Source organism: Pseudomyrmex gracilis, unplaced genomic scaffold (assembly GCF_002006095.1).
Source record: "Pseudomyrmex gracilis isolate BER0280 unplaced genomic scaffold, ASM200609v1 scaffold_41, whole genome shotgun sequence".
Taxonomy (NCBI): domain Eukaryota; kingdom Metazoa; phylum Arthropoda; class Insecta; order Hymenoptera; family Formicidae; genus Pseudomyrmex; species Pseudomyrmex gracilis.
In genome coordinates, this window is record NW_018020625.1 from 136,864 (window position 1) to 144,943 (window position 8,080).

Here is an 8,080-nt window from a genome sequence, read left to right on the forward strand (position 1 = left end):
GCGTCGTTTCATCCGCGAACAAAAGCGACGACGTTCATATTTCACGGGCCAAAGGGTTACCAATAAAGGGCTAACCGCCACCACTAACGCGCCTGACACGCGCCCTTTTGTGACCGACTGCCCATTGTTTCTTTCGCATCGGCGTCTAATCGGACGAAAGCCGCGATCTCTTCCTCTCGCCGGACTCATTACGTAAAGATCCCTATTTGATAGCACAGCTCGGTGTAACTGCGATGGAAAAAATCGACACGTGTGTACTACTCATTTTACGGCGATTAAAAAGTAATTGTACGTTCTTATGAGTTTCACACAAAGGAGTTTTACACAAAGTGCGCATACATACTTGCTGCTGAAATACAATAATTATTTAGAAATTTTTGTACGTAAAAATAAAACGTAGTTCAAGTAACAAAATATTGTTTTACATATGTCGGTTAAATGTGTATATAAAATTTAACAATTACGTAAAATTGAGAACAAATATATTGTGACTTAAATTTAGCAGCAATAATTTCATTTCTGTTTAAACACATCAAAATTTATTTACCACTGCATTTCTTGACGAAATGTTAAATTCAGCGACGCGCAACAATTTCCTTATACATATATATATATATATATATATACATAGCAGTGTAACAAATTGTGCCACGATCGAACAACCTCACCCCTAGCAATTCCTGCCAAATCGCTGGCGTCTATCGACGTTGCACCTGCACCCCGCGTGCATTTCCGCCCGCGGAAATATGACACGCGTATAACCGCGCGAAGGGCTCGGCGCGCCGGAACGAAAATCGCTGTCCAATCGTCGACGTCGGGGAAGCGGGACGAAAAACAGCAAAACGCGGCGAAACGAGAGGGAATGGGACGCTGCAAGAGCGACGGACAAGCGGGGGTGGGCTCAAACTGGTCCGCGAATGTATGCAAATAGAAATGTAATCTGGTGTCAGCGGCGCGACCAATAATGTCAATCAAACGCACTGGTGGCCGAAAGCCAACAATGGGGAATTGGCGAGCGAGTATATGGCCCAGAGCGAATATGCAGTATGTAAATGTTGTCATATCAATGGGGATCTGCATATGGATGCACACCCAGATACACCCGACCGCTTCTCCGTTCGGTGACACGCGCGCTTTGGCGACATGTGCACTCGGTGCTCAATTCTCCCGCTCCCCCGCGCGTTTGTTGCACACTTTTCTGCAGTTTTCTCCGCGATATTGCCGAGAACATCGGCGCGATGCGGCAGCATATCGACGCTCGGATTCGCGAATGCACTTCTCATTCTGCGCCGGCTCTTTCGACGTTGTTCGCACGCGATTTTTTCGAACTGATCGACAATGAAACAACAATATCAAAATAATTAAGAAGAACGAGGCAGAGATTAATTTTCTTTAGAATTAATTACGTAGATTTAATTAAAATTATTACGTATAGTTTTAATTAAAAACTTTAAAGAAAAACAATCTGAATACGTTCATGACAGTGAAATACAAAATTTAAATCAACGTACATGTATGCACAATACTTCTAGCGCAATAGTTCCAGCTAAAGAAAATATACGGGATGATTGATACAGGTTGGTGCATTCAGTTTAAATCTATTGTTTTACATTGATCACTAGTTTCCATCGCCTGCTGTTTCAATTGTGCGTTTTCCGTTTTATTCGACTTTTCGCATCTGCGTTTCCGCCTGTATGTAGCCGACGTTATTAAAAACATAGCGAGGCGTTGCAAATGTTTTCCGTGCACGCTGTCGCATATCGATGTTATCTTTTTTTTTTTTTTTTCAGTTACGCGCGTCGGACGTGTGTGCTCTTTTGTTTGTTGCTGTTTCGGATCAAGTTAATCCATGGAGAAAACACTGTGAGCGAAAATCGCAACAAAAATGAGGATTGAAATAACCGAAGAGATAGAATTTCCGTGCGCGCGTGAGACACGCACACACACACACACACACACAGACACAATAAATACGCGTGGTTTGACGACACGTGTGTGGACTCGTTATTCAAAATCACTGATACCGCAATTTTCCGATTCGATGCAATCTGCGAACGCAAATCCCTAATGATAAAACTTGCGTAATACGCGAAAAATATCATAATATATTCGTTATTACAATATATATACATATTTTTTGTTTCTCTTTTTTTAAAATATATATAAATACGATACTATTTGTACATAATAATCTGCAAATGTTTACAACTGTTGCCAAATACATCTGTTGCTGAACACATTATTACACACAGAAGTAAAATAATTCCATAGTTTTACTATCAGTCATAGAAATATACGTTCATATTGGACACTAGAAATATATCAGCAATTCTCGACTGGAACATTAATGTTTCAATTTCCCAATTCGCGTGTACCGTTGTCTACGACCAGTAGAACAAAGCAATTGCCGCATTCTAATCTGCCGTACAGAACGCAACCAACGTCTTGCGGTTCGCATTAGATTCAGAACACTGAATAGAATGGGGCACAACGCTCGATTGGTTTGCGGTCGCATCCCTTAGTAATGAGCCCCGCAGATGGCACGTCTCAGGAAACCCATTAGAACGATTCTAAACACCATTGACCGACCTGTTCAAATCGATACAAAATTAGGCAATCAAGGCGCCTACTTTGCTTATAAACCATATACGCTATACTACTACTAATCGTCCGATTGGAACAAATTAAAATTTGTTCGCATTACCGTTAAAAACTCGTTTTTTTCTTATTTATTCTTATTTGTTTCCATATGTGATGCGACAAAAATATGTGAGATATTTTTTAACTTTGTAGTATTAAAATAAAACTGGTAATATATACAAGTCATAACAAATAATAATATATACAAGTTCATAACAAATAATAAACACAAGGAGGTGAGAAGATGGGAGGGATGATGCGCGAGTACAAAAGACACTCATGATACTGTGTTTTCGGCGTGTTCACATTTATTCAATAGAAACATCAAAAAAGTACAGTAATGGTACGGCGACGCGCAATAGTGGCCACCGCCGCAATCGACGTTGCATAACGTTACGATATATCGATAAGTATATAAAAGTGAAAAAATCTGTACAATGAAAGACATAGCGGGTAGCGGAGAGATGCCTCCGTCCCTTTGCGAACTCCCAATGGTCGACGTCGCGCCTCGAAGGCGCCGTGTCACGGCTGAAACGAGCACGAAAAGAAGCAGAACAAAAGTGTATGTAAGAGAGTTATAAAGTCAGGCTCGTTGGCGCAGCAGCGGCAGCTTCGAGACGCCTCGTCGATCGGCGGGCGGCGGACGCGAGAGCGATTCGAAAAAATAACTATTGGGGAAGTGGTGATGATTACAAAAAGAAGATAAGAAATATACAATTAATACAATAATAATAATAATAATAATAATAATAATTTCATAATAATAATGATATATCAATATAATAATAATAATAATAATTTTTCGGCAGTAATAATAATAATAATCTATCAATAAAAAATAGATATAATAGTAGTACGTTCGTAAAATATAGTACTTAAAATCATACTCAATAAAATTAATAACGAAAAATTGTCATAAACTAAAATCAAAAGTAATTGATAACATATGGTATAATGTAATGACTTATAATAGCACAGCAGCGTATGATTAGATTCACGCGCCGGACATGCATCGACCTCCTCCTTATCTCTCTTATTTGTTCGCTTTTTTTTTATTTTTTTATTTTTTTTTTATTATCGTTTTTTCTCTTTTTCTCTTGAGACACTTTCTCGGAGCGACGACGCTCCGATTCCGCGAGAGGAGCCGCCGAGGCATATCTCGACGATCGCGCGATCATACGTTCGTTTAAAATAAAATAAAAGAAAAAAAAGAAAACATCAGTGGAGAACGCGAAAGATGAGAGAAGGGTACGAAAAGAAGAGACAAAGAGAAGTGACGGTAGGCGGGAAAAATAAAGTGGAGAACGGAAGATCTCCATGTTTTTGCGCGGATTTATTTCTCGCTTCCGTCGCTGCTCTCGTCAAAAAAAAAAAAAAAACGAGAAGAAACGAAGAGAGAGAACGAATATTCTGCCGCGGTTTTCCCTCTTGAGAGCACTCCCGAGCTGTTCGGAGAGCTCGACGGAGTTCGCATGTTCAACCGAAATGTAATTGGAGGTGAAGAGAAACAAAAAAAAAAAAAAAAACCAGAATAAAAGAGTCAAGCTGGAGGAAACTGGTGAAGAGTGACGAAGAAGAGAAGTAAATCGTTGCGAAACAATCGAAACGATCGAGATCAATAGAGGAGATTTAAAAAAATCAAGAGACGAAACTAAGAAAAAAAAAACAAAACAAATCAACAGTACTCTGCTCTCTTTCGCTTGCATCTGCACTATATATATATAATTTTTATGTATATATATATATATATATATATATAATATATGTAAGGAGGGGGGGATTATTACATAATACCATATACTTGTATATTATATATCACGTGACCGCCGTACATCTTCCGTCCAATCACTCGCATCGGGTTAATTGAATAAAAAAAACGAAAGATATACATATACATATATCTACACAAAAACTAACTGAGAGAAAAAACATACGGACACGCGAACAGTATCGATAGTAGAAAAAAAAAAAAAAAAAAAAGAAAAAAAGGAAAGCACCTCAAGCGTCGTGCAAGCGCTCGCATTATTTCCCTCCTTATTTATTTGGTCGCTTCTTTGGATTGGTCAGCTGGACAAAAATTGATCGACAAGATGTATTGCCTTTTTAACTGTGTTCTTTTTTTTTTTTTTTTGTGTGTGTGTGTTTCTATGTGTTACGCATAGATTTCTTTGACGGCGTGTGCAGTCCGATTACGGATTGTCCCCGTCATTTTGTCGGAATTATTTGCAGTCCAGACTCTATCACAAGGCAATTGCGAGCTTCTTTACATACGACTTGAGATCCGAGCTTTTCCGGAGGAAAATTCCAACGAGTAAAATTGTCTTCTGTTTGTTTTATCAGAGTTATCCTCTTTCTCTCTCTCTTTCTTTCTCTCTCTCTTTCTTTCTCTCTCTCTCACTCTCTCTCGCTCTCTTTCTATATCCCTTTCACACATCGATCTCATACACGCTCGGTCCGATCGAAATTTCTTCGCTCTCTCTTCCTTTCTTCCTGTCGTTTCCTTTTTCTCTCGCAAAAAAAATAACGAATAGATCGCAGCGGTCTATATGGTCCACGGGACATTTGGCTACAGGTAACGTATTTTTTAGGCGTAGTTGTTTTTCAGAGTTTACATATTTTTTAAGTGGAGCACGGTGGAAAGGTTATACGTACAGCGATAGGGATAGGGTAAAAGGCGGTCTATCGTTTGTGACTCGCTCGCGCTTCTTCTGTTTCGATTTAAAAATAAACTTTTGTGCAAAATGATCGCATGTGTTTACAAGAGCGCTAAAACAACAAACTTTATAAGATTTAATTATTGACTTTGAAATACAAGCGACACGGCAGATTTCCCAGCAATTGCTTTCTGAAAAGTTGTAAAGAGCAAGAATAAATCAAATGCTTGTTATATTCAATTGTGTTTAATAAATATCATGTATTGCATATTGTGTTGATATTTATTTAATAATATAAAGTTTGCAAAACATATAATTTATACAAATGTGTGTAAAAATTGAGTTAAAAACAATACAAAATAAAAAATTAATTAATTAATTAGATGAGATAAAGCTAGTGGAGATACGTGCAATATGTTTTTCGATCGTCGAGCGAGTCACCGCGAGAAACTCTGAGAAAAGCGGACTATCCAAGTGGCACGGCGACAAACGATCATGAACCTATCGATCGGAGTCACTTGCGTGCTCCGCTATAAAAACGAGAACGAACGAAACCGTGGGCGACGGTTGGCACCTGACTGTGGCTGGGAGCGACAGAATAATCGCGAATTATTTTCCTTACTTCACTATAGACACGAGTACTACAACATCCGAAGAACGCACAACAGTCATTTTTATGGCAAAACTGATACAGTCTGAGCAAATGAAATTTCTCATAAGACCTTAAGACGATTACGATAGGTATTTGAAGACAAGTGTGTGTATGTATTTGTGTCGGCATATACATTATGTATGATTCTGTGTGTACAACGAGCTCTTGTTTTGTGATGCAGTTCAAATTTTTACGTGCTGTTTGAATCGTCCGGTGTTCGACCGTTCGGCGCGAAAACGCGGGAAAAGATCACAATTTTATATGTACACGGGACGGTCGAACGTGGTGAAGTTTTGTCCTGGTAAATACTGACGGAAAGATCTCTCAAATGTCTCTTTTTCGATACGGCGTACTACAATAAATTTACTGTTACTCATCAGAAGTGGAATATTACAGCGACGAGTGTTCGGACGCGATAGTCTCTATCGAGGGCAACGCTCTCCGCGTCGCGTCTCGCGTCAAGCGATATCCCGCAGCGAATCCTGTCAAAGGATTTGCCGCTAGCGCGCAAAATTCGAGAGAGCCTCGCTCTTAATAGTCTTTCGTATTGCGGAAAATCGCGATTACAGAAGAGGTGGGAGATCGCGCCTCTACAGGAGGAAAGAGGAATATTTTTAAAACAAAAAATATATGTATTTGTAAATATATATATATATATGTATGTATATGTGTCTATATATATATTCATGTATGTATATGTAGAGAGGGGAATCTCGATCTCTTAGAAAAAATATTCGCCATTGAACTAAAACACGTGAGTCTCAATGATTGGTCCGATAAGACTAGTCGATTACTTCTTTATAGCGCCGGGGAGTTTTGAGACCTCGAGCTTTTACACATTTTGCAATGAGTATCGAAATAATGAAGTCGATAGTACTAATAATAATAAGAGTACGAATAAAAATAAGAAATAAAAATAATATAATAATAATAATTATAATAATAATAATAATAATACTAAAAAATAATTATGATCAGTGTGTTGTCAGAGATTACTGAGTGTAAATAGTGATGAACAGTTTCGTTGTTATAAACCTAGATATCCGAGTTAAGCTACAACAACGTCATTATCTCTTTCTCTCTCTTTCTCTCTCGTTTTTTCTCGCATCGAATATAAAACATTTATCTCTCTAAAATCACTTAATTTCTATCTTTAATCTTGAGGTACAATCGAGCGCCGACGCCGTTCGTTTTTGACGAGCCGTGTGTCAAAGAGAGAAGAAGGAAAGTTTTGAGAGAAACGAACGGACGGAAAACAAACGGCGTCGGCGCCTAACAATCGATACCTCCTAGGAGATCATATGAAAGAATCCTTAATAATTAATATTATAATTATACAAACTATTTGCGCGCGCACGAACGCGTCTTCTATGAGTACAAAAAAAAAAAAAAAAAAAAAAAAAAAGAGAACAAGGTGGAAAAAAATACAAGGAGAGAAACGCAACCACAGTTGCGGTTGTGAAAGTACGTTAGATCGTGTCTTCAAGGGGGATTTTCTCGTGTATGTGTGTACGTGTACGTGTTTCACAGAGAAGAGGAAAAAGGTTATATTTATACTCTATTCGTACGGATTATTTGTTATAATAATCGGCTATTAATTATTACGAGATCACAGTGACGCTTTGACGCGCGGGAATCTCGGACGGGCGGGCTGCATCTACAGCTGATTTGTCTTTTGTTTATACATACTACTGTTTCATCGAATTTTTTTTTTTTTTCATTCACCGTGTGAGCAAAACGCGTGTATGTAAAAGACTGCTTTTGTCTTATTTCTTATTGTTGAAAAATTTATGTAAAACATTCTCCGCATGAAGTCTCGAATAAAACGCGTATCAACAGCCAGCCCCCCACGATCCACATAGTCACAGTTATAGCTTATTTCCCACCTTTGACCTACGTCCATCGACCTTCATCAATCACAAAGAAGAACTGCTATTCGCTATCTTTATAACACCACCTCCCCGCCATACTTTCTCGCCGGGCTCGCGCCCTTTCAGAATATACGATTCTCTTCATCGCACAACGGATTTATCTCTCAAAACAATAATATCCCCAAATATACCATTTAAAATATATATATACGCTTTTTCTATATATAATTTATTTATTTATTTATATGTCTCCATTATGTGTA